This window comes from Amblyomma americanum, chromosome 4 (assembly GCF_052857255.1).
Source record: "Amblyomma americanum isolate KBUSLIRL-KWMA chromosome 4, ASM5285725v1, whole genome shotgun sequence".
Classification (NCBI taxonomy): Eukaryota; Metazoa; Arthropoda; class Arachnida; order Ixodida; family Ixodidae; genus Amblyomma; species Amblyomma americanum.
The window spans coordinates 110,652,878-110,675,982 of record NC_135500.1 but is presented as its reverse complement, the minus strand read 5'-3'; the positions used below and the strand labels follow the sequence as shown (position 1 = coordinate 110,675,982).

Here is a 23,105-nt window from a genome sequence, read left to right as displayed (position 1 = left end):
GCTAGGTCCGCTTTGCGGTGGAAACGGGGCATCTTCCCCGCAGCCTCCACATGCCACACATTTTTACACATCGTGAACGGCACAGCACACCTCCGAGCGAGACCGTACACCAATTATAGATGAAAAAAAATGAAGTGCTACAGACAGCCACGCAGCGATGAAACACCTCGACCCACACATCGAGCATGGCTATTGCACACACGCGATGTACACCGGAGAGCCGTCATATATACTATACAGGCATGCATGCCGCCACGACGCGGCCAGCAATCTTCCCCTAGATCTTTTTTTTTTCCGCGCAGTAAACAGCCCGCCTACAACGCAGCCGACTCGTTGGCGCATTCCGTAAACGTCGGGGAAAAAAAAATATCGCGCACAGATACACAAAAAAGCAAACGGCCACCGGCGAGGGACAGCGCTGCAAACGGCAGGCACGCGCGAATGTGGCCGCACCACCGCTATAGAACCCGCGGCCTTCGTCGGCGGGAGTTTCCCACCGCGCGACAACACCGGGGCCAGTTAGGGCCATCACTTCCGTCCCTCGTTTTGTCAAGTGCCCGTACAGAGCGCATGGCGCGAGCGAACGACGAGTGTCGGCGCCGGTTGACGCCGCTAGAACAATGCCGAGCCCCTGCGGCGGCCTTTGTGTGCGTACGAAGATATGCACCTCCGCCACAGCTGCATAGGGCACGTCGCGTACAGGCGCCCACGCCTCCCAGCGCACAATGGCCGACTGGCAGCGGCCCAAAAGGCACGGGCCTCGTTAGCCGCGCAGACTGGCCGCCCGCTCGTTCCTGACGCCCCGTCCAAACGTGCCCCGAAGGTGACGCATCACCACGCAATCGCGCACGGTGCTTCGAGTTTCGCGCGGGCGGGGTGGCCATTCGCATCGCATTCCCGCTGGAAGCGAAATCGCACATTTCAGGCCAGTCGCCGTTTCACGCTGTACTACTCCTTCGCACTCCCGAGGTAGATTCGCATCGCAGAATCGCGGAGGTCGCGCGACGGTTTGGGTCCACAAGCGACAATCGCGGTCATTCTGCCCCGGTCGCGGAGCAGTTACAGGCTCCTCGCTTTAAACTCCTTCGGTTAGAGTCGCAAAGGCCCGGCTGAACCAATCGCTTGTTCTAAACTGCCGGCCCCCCGACTGCCGGCGACGTGCATCCATAAAATTCTCCCCTCCGAACGAGACCCATGGGACGGCGACCCGCAGGTCCCATGTTGGCCATCTGTATAGTGGCATGCCACTCACTGGTCGCGCGTCACCGACTGGGCGTGGGACTTCGGTGAGTCGCCAGTACGAATGTGCAGAGCAAGTACGCCGCCCCAGCTGGTTAAATCCACGGTGCCAAATTTGTTAAGGGCCTTTTCACGCAAAACTTCACCATTGGGCAGCATTTCCCCATTTCCGCGCAAACAAAATAACCTTCACGATTATTAGGCACAACCGTCGCACTGTATGGCCGAGCATTAACTGCGGTTGCTAACGCAAAGAGTCATCAGTCAAGTGTCCAGATAGGTGGCAAGTAAGTTCTGAAGAACCAAGACTATACGTCATTTGTCACATTTTAGGCATCAGTGCAGCTGACCCGTTCAGACAGACGTAAACGGGGAAAATAGCGCGAGACACTGAAGTTGTCACGATAACCTTTTCACCGCTTACAACTATATAGAGCGCGCGCGCGCACTCTGGACTCAGCCTAGCAGGCACAATGACATGTGCCTGCGAGAAGATCGGCCGATCGGAACGTTGCAGCCACAACCCTGTCGCACGCATGACGACGCCCACAAGGCTACAGGAACACAAGAACGCGGAAGGACAGCACGCGGATGCCTGCGTATTGGCGATTCTTTGTTCTTTTTGGTTCGCAATGCACTCTCCACCAGAAGGAATACGTTCTAAAGCTTGCAGGGTACATTTTCGCCGACTCATTTTAGTGTCCGCACTTGGCACCAGAGGTGGGCAACCTCATGAGGTTTCCGCCTCATGAGGTCGACCTCAACCTCACGTCGTGAGGTGAAGTTGAGGTGAGGTCGGCGACGGCTCAAAATTTTGTGAGTGAGGTCAGAGAATCAGACCTCTGACCTCAACCTCACGCGTGAGTTTGAGGTTGAGTGAGGTCGTCATTCAGTGAGGTCGAGACTTTTTGCAGTTGCCACGTCTTACTCCGACGAGTGCCGCTTCCGAAGCGGAGTTGCAGCGCATCACCGCAGTGTTCATGCAATGCCGCTTGGTGTTCGGTTTCCCCTGTTTGGACAACCGGATGCCACAGTTCCCGCTTAGCTTCCGGCGCTGCGCCGTAATGTCCGTTCAGTCCGAGCCTACAGGAAGACGCACCCCTATGGTCTTCCCGGAAGGAGTACTCCTGTGACAGTAACACGTGTTACTGTCGCAGCACGCCACCCTCCCTCCCCCTTGCCCCGTTGGCGTAGCACCCGGCTGCCTACCGGCCGGCTCAAACTCCCGGGAGCGCGCAAAGCACGTAACTCAGGTTTACCCGCGGTAGCTTTGTTTGATGCCGCAAACAAATAAGTTCAGTCCAACAACCACGCAATAAATTCGTCGCAGTGCGGATGGCCCCAAGCAAGACTGCTTCGTGTTCATGATCGTTGCCGGCACTGACGTGCTCTTAACAGAGAGAGCGGTTCACGCTGCTTACGCTAGGCCAGTTATTTTGACCCGTGTGATATTAATAGTTGGCACAGTGTTCGAGGAGGTAATCTAGCCCTTTCTTTCAAAATGCCGCCGGTTCACTGAGTCATCGGAGAATTCCCAGGATTTCGATACCATTACCATCGCCACCTGGAGGGAAGTGGCGGAAACGGGGGAGGTTCTTGACCTCCCAGGAACATCAACATCATCGTCATTAATTATTAGCTGCAGGTATTCCTATTTTCCCGCACAATAATTGTCTTCGGTGGCTGGGTAATGTACAATATTTAATCAATATCCTGGCAACTTTTAATTTGGTAGCGGTATATCATAGACTTACCCGGGCTCATGAGGATACACTGTTAGCATCATCATCATCGCCATCATCTCGAGAATCAAAGGCATGTGTCGTTGCATGATCTTTGCAGTATGATATACATCAGAACTGGCGCGTTTACCTGCTGGATAATCCGAATGTCATTAATGTGGACAGGGTTGTGGGCACTCTTTGTAATGCGTCATGCGCGCATGTGTAGTAATGTGGGATCCATATGAATCTTGAAATGGGGGTGGAAGGAGGGTGGATGGGGGCCTGATATGACGAGAAATTTCATCGTTGGCAAGTATGTGTTATGTCATATTACAGCGTCGTCACGTGACTAGGTTTGATGGCCCATTACATCGCTGTCACGTGACCTGGTATGACGTCACACTCACATGACGACATCAATAATTGTACTAGCCAGTCTTAGCGTTACCTAATTACATTATTTAGCATTAATTATGTGACGTCATCATCGTCGCGTGACTCGTCGGCTCGTGACGTCGCATGGCGCCGTTTCTTGCGGACACTTTTTTGCGGATATGAGCTTGAAAGTGAGGCATCTAATGCTTTCGCATAAATAAAAGAAGCCGCTCGCTTCTACACAGACATATATACAACGTGTCTGTTGGTGTACTAGAGTCGCAGATTGTTAAGTGTTTTCGAAGGCAACATACAGAAGACTGAAAAGAGCATTATCGCTATGCCGGATAGCGCTAGAAAATCGAAATACAGTGATATGCGTCCGCATAACCGTCGCATTGGAAAGTACATCGACGACCAGTTTCTTATATTCGGTAACTATTCTCAAGCCTGAAAAGGGTATCGTGAACACCTCCCCCCTCCTCCCAAGTTCTGGTAGATGGTGTAGGAGGGCTGTGTGTCAATTGCCGGTTCGTGCGTGAATGAGCGAGAGGCTTCCAATACGAAGAAGTATACACGAAGCAGGCTGCTAAATATTGACACATATAAAGTACTCACCGACGTACTGGTGGTAACCGCGTATGGGACACACCCGCCCGCAGGCCATATACTCTCTGAGGGTTCATCCCAGATTATAAGCTTATCCTATTGCGTGCACATCAATAGTGTCTGTACACACCTCATTAAATAATACCATCATTATTCTGTCTTTCCTGTCTCACAGGAATCTCAGAGTTGCTTCAATACCGTGCTAACGGTATTGAAGAACTACAGGTAAGAAGACGAAATTTTCGTTTAGATTTTCTTTCATTACTTCTTAATAATAAACTCAGACTTGACCCTTCTGCTTATCTTTCCCCAATGCCAACACGGAATACACGACACTATCACAAAGCTCTTTTAAAACCATATTTTGCCCGGACTAACTCATTCAAGTTTTCCTTTTTCCCACGCACCATATCTGACTGGAACTCATTAACCGAACCAAATCAACCCTGAAAAACAGACGCGTTCCTCAGCCATCTTTGATATTGCGTATTATGTATTTTTTCTCCTTTGTCTTGCATTGCTGTATTGTTGTTTTACTACATTATCTTTGCTGTATTGTATTTTTGTTGCTTTACTTTTGCTTTTTGTGCACCTGCCCTTCCTGCTTGGACCTAACCATGGTCTGCAGTATGCACATAAATAAAAAAAAAATAACTGAAAAACTTCTTAGTCACTTTTTGTTTTGTTTTTCGTTTGTTTTCTGAGGTCGAGGAGCCCACCTCAACCTCACAATTTGAGGTTGAGGTGAGGTTGAATGAGGTCAGCAGAGGCCTCAGGAAAAGTGAGGTGAGGGCGTCTAAGGAGACCTCAACCTCAACTGATGAGGTTGAGTGAGGTCGGCAAATTCTTTTCGAGGTTGAGGTGAGGTCCAGATTTTCGAGGTCGAATGCCCACCTCAGCTTGGCACCAGCAACCCCGTCCGCGACGCAGAGATCACCCTGCAGGATAACACGCTGCAGGTGTAAGTTCACCCGGATAACAATGAAGACCGCACAGCACACGCCTTTGTGAGCGCATACAGTGCACACGCGTAGCGCGCACTGCGCGCAGGACCACGCAGACAGCAGGTCAGCCCGAAGCAAGAGGACGAGATGAGGAGGAAGTTTAGAAGTAGAGGAGGACTGCCTCGAAAGAAAAGAGGCGCTTTCCTTTTCATCGGCGGGAATTCATTTCTGCAGCAGCTGCACGCAGAGTTTTGCGCGTGCACCGAGGGACCTGGACATTCGCCCGACTGCAGTGAGCAGTCCGACGCACGTCCAAATACCTCAGTCGTGTCGCCGACGTGCGGACACTGCCGCGAAGATTCAGCTCACTGACGCTGCCGCTCGAGGCGCAAGATGGCGTCGGCGAAGCAGGTGCCCTCTCGCCCCACGGACAAGAAGAAAGGTTGGGAAGATAGACCCGTACTCGACCCACCCCACCACACCTGGGGACCCGGGTGCGTTCCCAGGGCGAAGGAATCTGGGCCGGATGTGACGCGCGGCCCGGGGAACAGCGGAGAAAGCAAGAGGCCCGGAAGAGCGCTCCGCGGACACGGAGGAGGTCGAAGGTTCAAGGCCGCTGGCGCCGAGGGGTTGACACACACACGTGCGGCGACCCCGTGACCCACATAGGGCCGATCGATGCAGGACGCGACAGGGTCGGCTCCCGGGCTCCGGAACCACGCGTCGTCGCCCGACTTCGACATCAGGTGGCCCAGGTGCGGCCAACTTAATTGCGCTGCAACCCAAACGCGTCCAGCCAGCCCACTTTGCCTATACAACCACGGAACGGCTGCTCGCGTGGCTGAAGGCGTTCTGTATATAGCGGCGGAACGAATCTTTAGTACTGCTTCTAAATAATAATAATAAAAAAAAACACGCAGTCAACCACACCGAACACGAGTCACCGCTCCTGTGTCGTTCTTATGTCCCGTGCAGCACCGCTTTTTGCATTGAAACATGTAGCTAACCCAAGGACCGAATGCAGCAAAGCGCCGGGGGGGGGGGGGGGGGGGGGGGGGGAGGGGGGGGGGGGGGTATGCCGGGCAAGGCAACCGACGAAGTAGCGGCAACAGCATCGTGATTGTGTCAAGGTTGCGCGTTCCGGAACCCCTCGCGCAACCCGGACCAACGTGCGCGTCGCACGCCGCTCCGATTGCAAGACCTCGTTATCTTCGTTGCAGCTCCACGCTGCCATCAGAGCACATATATACGCCGCGTGGGACGCTGACGCGCGCCCGACCCTGGAGGCCGTGACTGGACACCCCTCTTATCGCATATCCCTCCGCTTTTTGTCGCGTGCTTGCGCGACACCAAGCCGACCAATCGGTGATGGGCGAATCTTCGCTCGCCTTGTGGAAGAACGGACGCAGCCACAGATTCCGCGGAATATATCACGTCCATTTTTTTGTTTTTGTTTTGTAACACACACACCGACAATGGCAACAAGCTGCTACCCAGCATGCACTCATGCCAGAAGGGTGGCGGGGACGATGCAGGTAAGGGTATACGCTTCCCTTCGAGCCGCTACTGGACACAGTAAGGCTACTTCTCAAACAACTGGCACTCTTCTTAGCCTCCGGCCTAAGCGAACTTGCGACACATAAAACTGCACAGTAACCATGTGCACGTCTGCCCTCTTCAAGCTGAACTAAATCGACCGGACACGCAAACCACAGCACAGACGGTAACCGCCGGCGTCTTCACGGTGCAGTGCGGATGTCGAGGTGAAATGAGACGCAGGGGAGGGTGACAGAGCCTTCGGTAAGGAAACTATACGTTGGAGCTGTGCTGAGAAAAGGTGACCGCGGCTAATGTGGATGAGGGCCAAATGGACGTCACTTCGACCCCCAGCAGAAGAAGAGGGCGTCCCTTCGTTGTTACAGGCTGGCCTTAAGCCCCAAAAAAGAACAACGAAACAATTCCTGCGCAACAACGCTTCACTCGAGAGCTCGGACACGTATTTGTCCGGCACTTGAACCGCACTCGAAACCGCTAAAGCGCACGACCCAGCTGCCCCTGATCACCGCGCGCGATTAGAGCCGCAGTAACGAAACCAGCCGAGCTACACTCGGAATACAGTATCGTCATCGACGGCAGCCGTCTCCTCCATCAAGGCGGGCGACGCGCAGCGAGCGAGGGCGTCTCGCTCCGACTGTCGCGGCGGCGGCGGCGACCTTTGCGCAATCGGCGGCGGCACCTCGGGGGCACTGCCATTGTTTTCCCAAAGGAAGAGGGCGAAAGGGTAAACAACCCGCCTTCTCGAGAGCACCTCTTCTTCCTGCCACCCCCTCCTCCGACGTCCCGACCGCAGTCGTCGCCGCAGACAGAGTTGAACGACCTCGGACGACGCCGCTCAATGACCTGCAGCGCCGCCGCTGCTTCTGATCGCCCTCGGAGGCGGCCTTTGTTCCCAGGGTCGATAAAGAAGCGTAAACAGATCAAACACCGATCGTTACTCAACATTCGCTCATGGATCTACTGAAGACTGTTCTAACGTTGTGTATTGCCTCTATGACGTGTAAGTGGTAAAACGGCATAAGTTCGGTGAGGGACAAACGATTAAGAAGTACGTAAAGGGTAGAAAACGAGAGATAATGTTCACACATTCGTATACAGTGCGAAAGCACAGCGTATGCGTACACGCAGAATTGGTCTTTCTCTACTGAACAATCACAGATCCCTGGGTGCCCACATACCCACCACTCCTGGCGCGGTGGTGCAGCGGTTTAGCGGTGCGCCGGTGCCCCACGATGGCAGGTGATGGCACCGGCATAATTTGTGCAATCCGGGTTGCTCTCGGGCAGACGTTGCTAGGCTCTGATCCTCCGGATTAATTGTCCTCAACTAATTAATCAGCAATCGATGAAATGCGAAACACTTCGAAGGAACCGCGTGCATGGCAACGAGAAGAGTCTCCCAGCGCGAAAATGCGAAACAGGCCCGCTTATTCGTGCAGACAGCACGTCCGATACACTTAGTCTCTCAACGAACTCGGGGACTGGAGAAATCGAATTAGCGCCCGCTCACTCAGCAGCGGAGGGCTGGACGCCTTTACTGCTTCCCTCTCTCGGGGCGTCTGGCATGGCAACAAGCCCCTATTAGTCGCACGTGTCAGGACACCCAGACCGGGGCTGGAAGTCGAGTAACGCTACCGCGCAATGATAAAAAAAGTTGCCAAGACACACAAGCCCACAGTACAAGAAGAAAAAAAAGTTACGCGCACTAAACTCGCCGACAAGAAGATGGGTTGCTTCGCGACCAACAATTCACTTACGTACTCCTAACGTAGCTAAACAAACTACAAGACTCAATTACTCACCCTTTGTGCTTTCACACACGTCAATCACATCGCTACCTTACGCAATGCGCTTGTGAAACGTTCATTTAATTATCTTGAATGTCTGCAGCCCGCCATGAATTGTCTTTATTAGTGCTGTGGCAATTTCCATTTCCATATATGCACCGACATGTGCGTTACCGCGCTGTCTGCCTTCAAATTTATTCTCTCGCTTTTTCCGCCCTTGCTTACTGCACCGTAGGCGACCACTCAAGACGACTTATCAGCAGCCGCAGCCTAACTACGTCTCCTGCAGGACAATGTCCTCTGCCCACCGCGGCCACCTACCTCATCCCCGAAAGCTTCCTACTCTCATAAGCCCACCTGACTCTCCCATGCCCCCTGTTAACGCTTGCCTTCTCTTGGAATCCAGTCCGCTACCCTTAAGCACCATCAGCTATCTTTCCTTCTCTTTAGATGCCCTCCCAAGCCATTTAGTCCTCTTGATTTCGACCATAGGGTGCAATCAACTCGCGTTTGTTCCCTCACCCACTCTGCCCTCTTCCCGTCTCTTCACGTTACACTTATCATTTTCCTTTCCATAATTGCTGCGTCGTCCTCAATTTAGGCTGAACCCTTATCGTTCGCCTCGACGTCTATACCCCGTAGGCGAGTACCGGTGAGATAAACCTGTTATGCTTTCTTCTTGAGTAATGCCATGCATTAGTCTGAGAGTATCTGCCAAACGCGCTCCACCCCATTCTTATTCTTCGAGTTATTCCACTCTCGTGGTCCGAACCTCTCAGCATATGGCCCTTGCCACTTCCAACGCTTCGCCGCATAAATCGTAAACTGCCGTTCCCTTCCCAGGCTGCTGGACGCTACTTTAGTTTTCTCGTATTAATTTTTAGACACACGTACCGTTCTACTTTGCCTGTCTAGTTGATTGACCATGCTTTGCAATGCATCCCCCGAGTTATGTAGCAAGGCAATATCAGCAAATTGCCGGTTACTACGGCATTCTCCATTAACTTTTATCCACCCACCGCGGTGACACAATGGTTAGGGCGCTCGGCCACCGAGCAGCAGGGCCCTTGTTCAGTCCCGGTCACGGCGGCTACGCTTCGATGGAGGTGCGAAACCCGAAAAGCGCCCGTGTGTCGCGCGATGCGGCGCACGTTAAACAACCCCAGGTGTTTTCTAAACGAATCTAGAACTCTGCACTACGCCACCGCTCTAAGGTCACGCGCCAATTTGGAACGTTAAATCCCGTAATATACAATTTACGCCAACTTTTCTCCCCAACTCTTCCCAATCCTGATCTATGAAACGTCATGTAAACAAGCATTCAACAGTATACTGGAGAGATGGCGCCTCCCTGTCAAGACACCCTTCCCGACTGGTGTTTCACCACTTTCCCTGTGAATGATTACAGACGCTGTGCAGCCGCTGTATATGTTTTCCATAACCTTTTACATGTGCCTCTTTTACATAATGGTTACGCAATGCCTGCATTACAGCTGAGGTTTTGGCTGAATCAAGCGCTTTCTTGTATATATATGAAGACTATATACAGGAGTTGGTAATATTCTGCGCATTTCTCTATCACCTGACTGACAATGTCAATATGGTCTATTGTCGAACAGCCTTTAACAAAAGCTAGCCTGTTCCTTAAGTTCACTGGCCTCAAGTTGTCCTGACCCTATTAGCGATTACCTCAGCAACTACCTTGCAGGCCACGGACAGTAAGCTGCAGTTCGGTCGTGCAGATCGGTCAGTTTGTCAAACCCTTGAGGTCAACTTTTATGGACTAAGATAACGTTAGCGTTCTTCTAGGATTCTGGCACACTAGAGGTCGTGAGGCATTGCGTATATACAAGGTTTTCAGTTTTTATAGCACAACCTCCCCCCCCCCCCCCCCCACCCCCTTCCGTCTTTCAATAGACCTGCAATTATCTGATACTCACAAGCTACCATTCCCCCCGCCCCCTTCTGCATTGCTTATAAAGTTGCCTCCAATTCCTCTTTCGTCACCGCGGGCATTTACGATTCCTCTACACCACTGCCTCCGTCATTACAGTCCTGATTATTTCGGCCACTGCAGCATTAACTTATTCGCGTTGGTGATTACGCTGCCTTCCTAGTGCATCTGATTTTTACACATGCCTAATTTCCGCTCGACCGCTTTTAGGCTATGCTTCACTTCTCCCTTACAGGCTAACTATCGTCGGATACAATCCAAGAACGCAGCGGCTTTTCCCCATTCAAAAGACCCACTTCCAGCCAATGGCGTCGGCCGATTGCCATGATCCTGCTAGCTTGACAATGCAGGGAGCGGCGCGGCAATGCCGGGAGGGGATTATCCCCGGCCATGGAGGAAGGGGACTATCTCCCTTAATCTGCCACTCCCTGCATTGTCACGCTAGCAGAATCATGACAATCGGCCGACGCCATTGGCTGGAAAGGGGGGGGGGGGGGCATTTGACGGGGAAAAGCCGCTTCGTTCTTGAGTTGTATCCGACGATAGATCAGCTTTTCCCGAGGATCACACGCCTATGCAGATGAGTTCTGTATGTGACAACCTGAATTAATTCATTCATCGGGACACATGCAGCAATGCTGCTATCCCTCCACCTCGAATATGCTCACAGCTGCGGGGAGAGTACCCAGAATTCTGAAAGAACTTAGGCCGCAGTGACAGGTCACGGAAGAGCATATAAAAAGGGCCACACACCGCTCTATATACCCATCCCTCTATTTTTTTTTCTTCGCTGACCTGTGGCTGACATGCAAAGAAAAAAAAAACACGGGCATTCCTTGCGCTCCATTGTGTTGGAGGGAGCCGCCCAGCCGCAACCAGCCAAACGGTCGCAGTCAGTGCTGTTCCGTATCCGACGCAATTAACCGCACGAAAAGCCCCGTCGTCCGATTAGTGACGCACAGCATAATGAGAGCCGGCGTTATCGTGTGGAAAAAAAAATAGAAACGAGGATAGGCGCCCGTTCGAGTCAAACACAAAGAGACATCCGAGCGGCGGGACGCGGAACTGAGAACACGATACAGGCAGCAGCAGATCGACCGCCGCGCTATTCGGCACGTGACGACCCCCGGACACACTGCCGAAGTCCGTCGGCCGCCCTACGGACCGGCGCAAACATCGCCGCCGATCGGCAAGACGACTCCGATAACGGGGAGATCGTATTGCCCCGCCACACGAGTACGCGGGAAAGTATGTAGCGACGACTGCTGACGCAAAACAACAAAAAGAAGGATCCGACGAACCCGACAGAGCTCCGATAGACGCGCTGCTCACGCGCATCGAAGATCGAGCCACGCGCACCTGACCCTTGGAAACCACTGGCCACAGCGTCTGCTCAGTGTCGAGCCGGGGATCGCGGCCGTTCAATGGAGGACACTCCACCGATGCGAACACGGTTCCCCATCGATGCACCCATTACACTACCTTCTAAAGTTCTGCGAACTAGCACAAATGAATCTCGTCATCACCTATGTATGTGCGTCCCCACTTTGAATGGCGCGCACCTGTAGAAACGAATCGGAAAAGAAAAAAAACGCAAGCGGCGCCGGCGCCTCCGCACAGACGGGATGCGCGGAGCCAATCTAGAAAATGAGCACAGCTGTGCTTCCTTCCATCTGACAAGCCGGGTTAAAGCGCGAGCCCGTCGGGCACCTGTCTCCCCCTTTTTTTTTTTTCGTTCGATTCCGCAGAGCGAGAGAGAAACAGCCGTTACGCGCACCGAGTCACGGTGTCCAGCGGTGGCGCGATAATTAGCGAAACGAGGCACGCGCGCAGCTGGAACGAACACTCCCGAGGGGGAGGGGGTAAGCGAAGCTGTCACGGGGAGCGTTACACCAACGGCCAGCTGCCGGGGCTGGACTGCGGGGACGCTACGCGGCGGCCGTCCGATGCACGGGCACTGCAGGCGCCGGCCCGACCTTTCGAAGACAGCCTGTAACGGTCCGCTGCGCGAGGGCGAAACAAAACAGGGCGATCGCGCCTGGCAGGATGGCGCTTCCACATTTCCCCATTACGGCCGGCTCGTCCAAGACTCGCGTCAAGTCCGCGCCACGCATCCAGGCGCAGTGGGCACCGAGCGACTGGAGAACACCAAACAATGCTCTGTGCTGGGCAAGAACCTTTTCGAACGTCATCGGTCGAGATAAGGGAAGGCGTGGGAAGGGAAAAAAAATGTATAGAAATACGACAGCGGTATCGGCGCTCCACTTGACGAGCAGAAATACAAGTAGAAAAGTAACACACAATCCACGGCAGCTCGGTACGTGGTAAGTGCCAGGGAAAGAGAGAGAGAGAAACTTATTATTGTCAGGAAGATGGTGATCTTGGGTCACTTAAGCCGCTCCAGGTGGCCGGCAGTTTAAGTCTGTCGGCGACCTCCTGCGCTCTTGCCGTGGCCAGGGCTGGCGAGAACAGCCTTCCTTTTGTCAAGCGTGGGAGATGTGACCAGTTCTGCCGGAAGCTTAAAATTTTGTACGTAGAAGCAATGGTCTTTTACTGCACAAGCGATGGTCCTTTAATGCCTAAGTTTTTGTTTCCTGCTTCGGGTAAGCCAGCAAGGGTGCCTTCATTACGCCAACATGCAGTGATCGAATTTCTGTATAAATCCGGGGGTAACTCGGTAACACTGATTCGCAGAAAGCTGTTGCCTGCAGTCTACGGGTACGACAAATTGATTAGAAGCAATGTGTCTCGTTGGCTCCAGAGGTGTAGACGTGGTGGTTGCACCGTCCAAGCCACGGCCACGTTTAGGCGGACCAATGAAAAGGCATCATTCATTGACGAAAGCGCCCAAAATGCCGGATGCATCACCATAAGGCATATCATGACACACACAAGTGTGGCAAAAGTATCTCAGTGGACGCTATTTGGACTGGCATACAGAAATATTAATGCTCACTGGGTTCCACGGCTCTTCACAAGGGAGATGATACATATCAGGAAGAATTTGCGTGATGATCTTCTGCAAAGTGTCTCTGGAGGTTGTCCACAATGTTTTCATAGAGTCACCAGGCGTAATGAAACTTGGCCGTTTCATTCCGATTGTAAGAGCAAGATGCAGTTGACAGAATGAAGTCATTAAGGCTTACTTTATCAAAGGAAGCTGCAACCTGTCAGGTCAAGCAACAAATTGATGTCGACACTCTTTTAGGATCGAAAGGGGAGGAGGGGTGATTATTTTCATAGACTTTCTCGAACGTCGAACGACTATTACTAAACGGCGATATTGTTCGTCTTTGGTCATCACTTGCAGCGTATCTTACGAAAAATGGGGGTCACAGTTACAGGAAAGGGAGATCAAGCTGCTTCAAGATAAAATGCAAGACCGCACGCTGCACACACGACAAATCAGATGATTGGCCAACTTCGATTGACACTAGTGGTGCCACAACTCCCATAAAGTTCTGTGTTTGGAAGACTGAAGGCTCATCTGTGTGGGAAACAGCTTCGAGATGACAACGAGCTCATTGCACGTCTGAAACACTACAGTAACCTGAAGAGTTTTACGAGCGAGCATTCGTGTCATACGAACAGATGGCTGCAGGGAGTGACTCATAATGGATGGTATGCCGAGTGACATTTGTAACCTGCCAAAAGACAAATGTTTCTACCTACAAAGATTAATTTACCTACAGTACTTACCGTTACCGAGCTACAGTGGCTTGTGCGTTACTTTCTGACAAACATTTGTATAACGTTGATATCCATGATGGTAACTTTTTATTCAGCTTTATTATTTTATCTCTGTTCAGTCTCCACAGCTTCCCATCGGAGGTATTAGCGCAAAAGCACACTGCAAATTTCATTTGCCATTCCCACCGAACACCTGAAAGCTCTATAGGTTCAAGTGCAGAACCGGGGGAGGGAAAAGACTGCGAGACGCGCGATTTCGTGCAGCGTTGGGAGAGGGCGCATGGCAGAAATGAAAAGGAAAACTTCTCTCTCAAGAGTTGCGAAAGCAGAGCTAAACTTAAGTAGTGGTGCTATAAGTCAACATCCGGGTACTGTGCAGATAGCATTCGTACACGCAAGTGCGTAGTAACAGCTTCACCGGAGACCCCACGTTACGTGGGAGCAACTTTTATAGCAAAACCAAAACGCATGCCTCACGGCGAGGTGCCTGCTCTAAATATACTATACCTGAGCATCCCAGCGAACTGCAAGCACGTATCCATGACAAAAAAATCTACAAGAACGAACTCCACCAGGCTCGAAAGACGTCACCGCCATCCGTACGGGCGTCTGCCAAGCCAGGCGGTGTCGTCGTTGTCCAGCAGCACTGGTCTGAAAACCACCAGTGACATCACCATGGTCTCGTCTGAAGCAGACCACAAGATAGTTAACGGTATACCACGGGCAATGCAGCACGGACATTGCATGATATAGGCGTTTAGGTCAAACGCCTTCACGGTAAACACCTTTACGTTGAAGCCAGTTAGGGTAAAGACCTTTACAGTGAGGTAAGAACCTCTAGGGTGAAGGCCTTTCCGAATGGTCTGCGGTCTGGTGGCGGAGGAAAAGGTACACACTGAACAAATTCTCACCCTTAAGGGTGCAAATCAGCTGTCCCCAGACGAACACCCTTTTGGGTGCTAAAAAGGGTGCGGGGATCAGCACCCTTCAGGAAGGGCACACAGCATGAAAGTTTAGAGGGGACGCGTCAGTCCAAGGCTTTTGCTTCATGGGTGGATCAATGTGGAGCACCCTTCCAACATGCATTCGTAGAGGTGTTATGGAAAAATACTACCCTTTAATGAGGGTGCAACCATTACATCCTCTAAAGTATCATTAAGTGCACCCTTCCTTAAGGGTGCTGATCTTTGCACCCATTTTTAGCTCCGAACAATTGGAAAAGGGTGCTCGTCTGGGGACAGCTGATTTATACCCTTAAGGGTGAGAAATTGTTTAGTGTGTAGGACAAACACGCAACAAATCTTCAATGAGCACTGCAGCAGAACTCACGATGAGACATAATGCTTTCGCATTCGTAGCACTTAAGTAGTCCTAAGTGTGCTCCCTAACTTTTCCGTGCACAGCGAACACCGCCACTCACCGCTTGCGTCCCTGATACGACAGGACTACAGGGAACAAGTATTTATTTACTTCATCGCATAGTCTGCCCCTGGTGACACTGCAAAGGGAGCCCCGACCGGAGCTCGCGAGTGCAACAGACGAAACAGGGCTCGAAATCCGGTCGCAATTTGCGATAGGCTTCCACCGCGACAAAAACATTCGCGCCCGGATGCTGCAACGAGAAGAGGATATGGCGTCAGCGATCGACGACGCCCGAAAACGACGGCCAGTGTCTCCGGGCGCCCGGGACTTTCCTAACAAGCGATCAGATTGGCACTACCGTTTTCGATACGCGCGACCCGCGACAATCAAGATTCTAAACACCCGCGACGCACGGCTGACGCCCGACCGTAAGCGTGGACAGCAGCGCGGACGCGAGTCTACCGCTGACGCCGACAGGCACTATCGCCGATGACTCAGAGCCACGGCAATGCGCGCTTCCGCCGAGGGACCGCCTATACTCTAAAGAATAAAGGAGCAAAAATGAAGGCCGACAGCGAGAGGGCTCCAGATACCAGTCACGTGCTACGCGAACCCGCGACTGCAGCACCGCGACCGCGGAAAATCATCGGCCGCGTGCGCTCATCGCACATGCAACGCACGTGCGGTGAATCATCGGAAGCGCATCGGCCAGCGGCTGTTCCCGGGGCAGGAACAGGGAGGGGGCCGTGCATGTTCCGCTTTCCTATCCCCCCGCGCTGCACGGAGTCGTCAGCCACGACCCACGTCACCGGAAAGTCGCGACCGATGAGTACGCATGACTAAAAGAAAAGAAACGAAGTGGAACAAACAATTGACCCCGTGGCAAAAGCGGCGCCGGCGGTGCCGGTGTAACGGACAGGCCAAGAAGACTTGCTCCTGGTGCGGCCTGTTCCGTCACTCTGGCGGAGCTCCGTCTCGACAATCTGAAATGTCTTTCCTTCGCGCTGCCTGTGGTGCAACACCCCGCTGCTAGTAGTGCACGTGAAGCATGACTCGCATGAAGGAACTGACGGGTGTGACTACAACGCCGCCACTCGAAGCTACTAACCGACGAAGCTGTTAAAACGCGAAGAGCTTTCTAAGTATACATAGACAGCAGTCACACAAAGAGCCGAATTAAATGCAATGACTGTCCGAGCAATCTTTCATGGAACCGTCAGCAGCCTTTAACCATCGCTGCCAACGTCTGATCGGTCGAGTTCACTGCAGGTAACCTCTTCCGCCCGCTGATTAGCCTGCGCCATATTGTCTGTTTTCCGCATTCCATGCTGCGCCTTGCACTTTTCCCGGTTTCAGGAGTGAGATCATGAACTCCATTTACTCTGTTCTCTCCCCTTCCATGTCCGACAAAGCTGTCCTCATACAACCCATCATAGAAGGTTAATTGGTTAACTACCGATATTACACACTGTCCTCACTGGGGGCACCGGTGAGCTGCTACCCATGACCTGAGAGTACTCTCCCAAAGCACTTCGTATCCTTCTCGCTCGACATCCTACCCGCGCTCAGCAGCCAAGATAGCATCTCCGGATCACTTCGATCAGATCCCTCGCGAGCACGCTGCCAGCAGCAAAATAGAGAGACAGGGCGCATCGCACACCTTGACCAGCGCGGCGAGGTGTATCAGCTGGACGGGGGTTGTGCAAAAAAAAAAGAAAGAAAACAAGAAGACATCACGCGAACGGGTGCCCAAACAAGGTGCAACTTAACGCTCAGCAATCGCGTGAGAGCCGAAGTGCCGCGAACTGCGCGCGTAAGAGCCCGCAGCTGCTGGGCACTACGCTTTCTCTTCGCTGCCTCCCGTGGACACGTGTCGTCGGCCCCTTCGGCATACTGTGCATACGCGACCCGTGGGAAGAAGGGGAAGGCGCGTACAAACGAGGAAAGCAACGCACGCACCAGCCCGGGAGGACACACGACAGGGGGCTCCCCTCGTTACGTTCGACGCCGTAACGACGACGCACTCAAGGCCGAGTGACGGAAAGGCAACGAGCGACGCCGGCTGCCAAACCGAAACCTCACGGGGGGTCATTATTACCCGGCGGTTGCGCGCACTCGCCGGCCGAGCGACAAAGGACGCCGCAACAGCGGCGGAAAAACGGAACGAGAAGGAAAATACTGCCATAATTTGCAGCACACGGAACCTTCGAGCAAAGGCACGAGGCGATAGACACGAGCGACCGCCCACAGTCGCTGCTCCCGGGCAACGCCGGCGCATCATTCGCGGCTACGGTCCTTACATGGGTCCCTAGGTCGTGTAACCAGTCCCCCCCCCCCCGCCCCCCCCCCTCCGCCCGAAAGGGGAAGGCCGGTGCCCTCAGCAGGAAACACCTAGCCCCTAGCAACGCCTTTTTCGCACAAGAGTGCGCTGGATTCGATTCAATGGAAATCAAGCAGAGTGTAGAATTATATAGAAATTGAAAAAAAGAGGCAGATCAGGAAAGAATCGTTCTATGATAACTCAAAAGGCAGCGCCCTACTCTTTGAAGCTAGATCACGGTGTGAAGAAAATGACACATGTGCAGTGTGTGGCAAATCTGTAGGAAGAGTTGAACATCTTATTCTCGAATGTGATGGTATACATCCTGATGTCGATGCAGGCACTCTCAATCTGCCTGAGGGGCTAGAGTTTAGAGATAATGGTCATGTGATTGAATCTGCGGTAGAAGTTGGTAAAAAGAAACTAGAAAATAGGTGGCCCAAAACGAGAGAGGTCACATAAGGTCAATTTAAAGAAAATGGCGAATTCATAGACCTATTTATAACACCGTTACAGAAATATGAAGAGAAACAGCCGAGCATGGTGGCAACTATATACCACCACCCCGTTCCAAGGGGACGCTCCTATCTTCGATCCAGCCATTCATCCCGCCATCGTGGAGGGGCTTTATGCCAGGCCACTTTGATGGCGAAAGCCTCGCTGATCGAAGTGCACATGACCGACACCACTGTGGCTGCCGGGCATGGATGTAAGGCGGCTACGGGTGCCGGCAAGCGGGCATGCATTCCACGCACAAAAAAATGCTACAAGGCTCTCCTCGACCGACGTGTCGGTGCCCGTGGGTGTAGACAAACGTATAAGGGACATCAATGGGTTCCAGGTGTATGCGTTGGGACGAAGTGTAAAACGCAACGACAGCTCATCTCGGCTGCGCACGCGTACACTATTTAGAATGCCCAAGATACGCAGCAGCGCCACCTGCTTTCCAGTGTTTTGTGCGAGGAATGTGCCACACGAAAAATGCAAAATGCGAATGTCTGGAACCGCAGAATACCTGTTACTGGTCCAATTAAACATTTTTGGAAATGTGGCGGAGGGTTTGAAGGTTGCTTCACTTCCGCCACCGGTTGCCCTGGTATTGCACTGCCTCCGGGATCGGCCTTGTCTTAAGCGCGTCTTTACTATCCTGTCTTTCCATCCCATCTTTCAACTCTCCTACCATCTGCACGTGGTAGCGATTGTGGCTTGGCTTGAGCCAGTGGGCAGGCTTGTGCACTTTCCTTTTCTTTTTTCCTTGCAACAACAGACAGAAAAATACAAAGGCACATTGGGAGCCCTCCATTACGGAACCTCTTTCTCTCCCACCTCCTTCCCTCCCCTTACGGCGCGGTTGGGGTGTCCGCCGAGATATGTGAGACAGATATTCCTCAAAATCCAATTTTCACACTGATGGGCCACGACTATGCACGTTTTACGATAACGCCAGACAACCACCAAATCCGCATAACGTGCAGCAGGCGCGCTGCCTCTCTTGAACGTCCTCCGCAGTGCAGATAAAACTCCAAGAGCGCCGGCGAGCGCTGCTCGGTAATTAGAAGGCGAGCCAGGAAATGGTATACCAACAAAAGCAGCGCCGCCACGCGTCTTTCTCAACATTATCGTGTCCCAAAGCAGCTGGGCTTTCCGGCGTCCCTTTCAACGCCACCTCCGCCACGCTGACTTCACTTCGCATGAACGCGGCGGCGTTCGTTTCCTGTCACCAAAACATTTGGTCGGCTTCCAGGTGCGACGAGCAGAGTAGCGAAGGAAGGGGTCCCGGAGGAAGCGTGGCACAATTGACGCGCTCGAAAACTCAACGCGGTGGTATTCAATAACACACACCACCAATGGACATTCCAGCGCGTCAAAGCTACCCACATTTATGCATGCCCAGGCCTGACTCCTGCACTCTGAACAGAAACGGAGTAAAAAGGGGTGAAATGTCCTCTGGCACAAAAGAGTGCGCTACGGGCGTATTCCTGTTTGGAGTGTAATAAAAAGCGTCGTCATGTTGAGTTCCTCCGTTTCGTCCTCCCCACTGAAACGAGGCTGCCCCGGTCGGGAGTCAAATTCACCAACGACGCCACGCACACAAAAAATAAAACACCGCTCCGACAACCCCCGGCATCGGATCGTGCAGTTACGCTTCAGAGGGCGCATTTATTTCAATATTTCTTTTTTTCTTTCCCAACATGACGCCCCGGTCGAAGCTGGGTATACACTATACTCCGTGGCATATTTTATACGAAGCGCCAAGAGGGTCGCGCCTTTGCACTTCCCGTCGGCTCAGAAGGAGGAGGCTCTCACTTTCGCAACCACCGAGAACGAACACACACACACACACACCGCCGGGTTGCTACACCCACTAAGCCCGCGGCGGTGGCTGTTGCCACAGGGCGCACTACTCGCGATTGCGCCAAGCCGCCGAAGGGTGTTATACACGCGCCGCTAGTCCTCCTCCTCCCCGGGTCACCTCCGCCCGCCTTCCTTGCCCCCCATACGCGGGGTCCGATTTTCCGCGCTTCGGAGAAACGTCGAAGAACGTCATCCTCCTCGCTGGGGTGCGGGAATCGCGTCCGCACGATTACCGCAGCATAGGATGCGGTTACCGAACACGCTATTACGGAATCCCGCCACAGGATCCTGCGGGGCGCCCGCGAAAACGAAAAAGAAGGGCAGAACTTTCGAGGGTTTTGTAATGTCACAAGTTCCGCCGCCGCCAGACTCTACGTGAAAGGAGGATCGATAAAGGATGCGACAACTGAATACGTTGAAGCGTTCAGTTTATGGCAAACACGCCGCCCCGCTATGTAATTATGATGTTAGACTATCTGACGCCATAAAAAATAAAAAAATTGTGAGGGCACCCAAATCTGCTTACCTGGAGGAATGCGAAAGCATGTGTTTTGAGGAAAGGAAAGGACGCAGTACCTCACACATCTCGACATCTAGGTGGACACCTCAACCGCTTAAAGCATGCCACTGAAAGTGCATATGTCATCGGTCCGAGCCCTCGTCGAAAGCTAGCCTCCAACTTCTTTACTAATAATAATTGGTTTTGGGGAAAGGAAATGACGCAGTATCTGTCTCATATCGGCGGACACTTGAACCGCGCCGTAAGGGAAGGGATAAAGGAGGGAGCGAAAGAAGAAAGAGGTGCCGTAGTGGCGAGCTCCCCAATAATTTAGACCACCTGGGGATCTTTAACGTGCACTAACATCGCACAGCACACGGGCGCCTTAGCGCTTTGCTTCCATAAAAAATTAATGTGCATTAGCCCAGCCAATCTAGGATATACCAAGCGAAAGCGAGATTGAGGTCTCTATACTTTGTCTCACAAGATGTTTGCAGCACTACGGAAGGTAGAGCTCTCTCGTCCAATCAGGGCTGCAGAAACGCAGAAAATAGTCCCTCGAATATTTGAGGAGTGTATGACTATTAATCAAAACAATAAGCATTGCAACTAAAACATGATTTGGACAGGTATATTTAAATGGTAGGGAGTGTTTCAATCACTGGTGAAATTACCAGACAAAGCCCGTACGGACACAGCTCTGCGGAGGCCTGCTGCGAGGTAGTGATGCGTCGCCACTTTCCAACATGGCGTCGGACGAGTCTGTTGTGTCTCCTGTGTGCTCTACACCGACAGTGCGCTGTTTCCCCAAGCAGGCGAAGCAGGTGGCTTTAAATGTTCTTGAAGCGCTTCGCGTCGAGTGCGGGGGCAGTTGGAGTACAAATGCGCTCATCAAGAGGACGGCAAAACTCACGCAGGTGAGCGAGCGAACGCTTTACAAGTGGACAACGGAGACGTTGAACGCGGGCCGAGTGTTGTCACCGAAGAAGCGTGCTGGCGGAAGAGGCCGCGAGCGGACGAAGAAGCTGGACGAATTTGACCTGAGCGTGTTGCGAAGGGTGGTACACACCTTTTTCCAGAGAGGGGAAATTCCAACTATCGCGAAGGTGGTTGCGCATTTCGAAGAGGACGAAACGCTACCGACCGTGTCCGCAGCGACAATGCAGAGGATGTTGAAGAAACTTGGCTTCCGATATAAGAAGCGCTCTCGGAATGCGATGTTAATCGAAGCGACGCACATTGTGCAGTGTCGCCGCCGGTACCTGCGCCAGATAGCGGAGCTGCGACGCCAGGGTAGGCCTATTTTCTTCACCGACGAAACGTGGGTTAACGCCACGCCGGCCACACGCGAAGTCGAGTGTGGACTGACTGCACCATCCAATCTGCACACCAAGCGCATCGATCCGGACTGTCGACTGGTCTACAAAACCCCAGTGGCAAAGGTGGCAGGCTTATTGTGACGCATTGCGGTAGTGAGCAAGGTTTTGTCGAAGGCGCAGCGGAAGTTTTCCGAGCGAAGAAAAACTCGGGCGATTACCACGAGGAAATGAACGGGGAACACTACGAAAACTGGTTCTCCAGGAGACTTCTCCCACTACTACCACCCGGCAGCGTTATAGTGATGGACAACGCGCCATATCATTCTGTGAAGCAGGATAAAGTGCCGCGGATGAGTAGCCTCAAAAAGGGCATACAGGCTTGGCTGTCCGGAAAAGGTGTCGCGTGGAGCAGCGGCATGGTGAAGGCCGAGCTCATGCAGCTTGTCAGCAATGTGAACACAGGTGGGGAGCAATACCGTGTCGACTGCATTGCTAAAGCTGCTGGCCATCTCGTTGTGCGCCTGCCACCGTACCACTGCCAACTGAACCCGATAGAGCTTGTCTGGAGCGACGTCAAGGGTTTCGTGGCCAGCCAAAACAAGACGTTTAAGCTCCAAGACGTCGAGCCTCTGGTTTGGCAAGGCATCACGCAAGTGACTGTTGAGAAATGGAAGAATTACGTGCAGCATATTATCAGTGAGGAAGATGTGATGAGAAAACTGGACCACATCATCGACGATGTTGTTGACCAGGGACCGGCCATTGTTGTCAACCTGGAGGACGACACAACCAGCAGTGCTGAATTCAGTTGTTATGAGGACGATGAGATGATCGAACCCGTTTAACGTGCGTTGCCTCTCGCGCAGCACATGGGCTTGTTTTGCATTTCGCCACCATCGACACTCGGCTGCCTCGGCACGCTGGAGTAAATAAACTTATATGCACATGACACGATTACTGAAATTTACTGCGACGCGACAACAGAGGAACTGATGAGAACAGTACCCTCGTTGTCTCACATATATCGGTGGACACCCGAACCGCGCAGTAAAGGAAGGGATAAAGGAGGGAGGGAAAGAAGAAAGACAATATCTCGGTGGACACCCGAACCGCATCGTAAAGGAAGAGATAAAGGAGGGAAAGAAGCGAGAGAAAACTGAAAATTGAAAGTTGGATTTTGAGGAAAGGCGCGGCGCTGCGCGGTGGAACACCTGTGGCTCGGTGCTACTATAAATAGAGGTAGAAAGAAGCCACCTGGACATCAGGTGGATCGAGCCACAGGCGCGTAGGAACACACTAATGTAGTGCGCGCCATCCTGATTGGACGAGAGAGCTGTACCTTTCGTAGTGCTGCAAACATCTTGTGAGACGG

General features: G+C 52.7%; 1 protein-coding gene and 1 pseudogene across 4 annotated transcripts in view; one reads left to right on the top strand and one right to left on the bottom strand.

Annotated features, from left to right (window-relative positions):
• Positions 1-23,105, bottom strand: part of LOC144128210 (E3 ubiquitin-protein ligase RNF19A-like) — an 88,742-nt gene that overhangs the window by 60,065 nt on the left and 5,572 nt on the right. The gene's annotated exons all lie outside the window — the stretch shown is intronic.
• On the top strand, positions 18,572-18,690 carry LOC144130740 (U2 spliceosomal RNA; annotated as a pseudogene).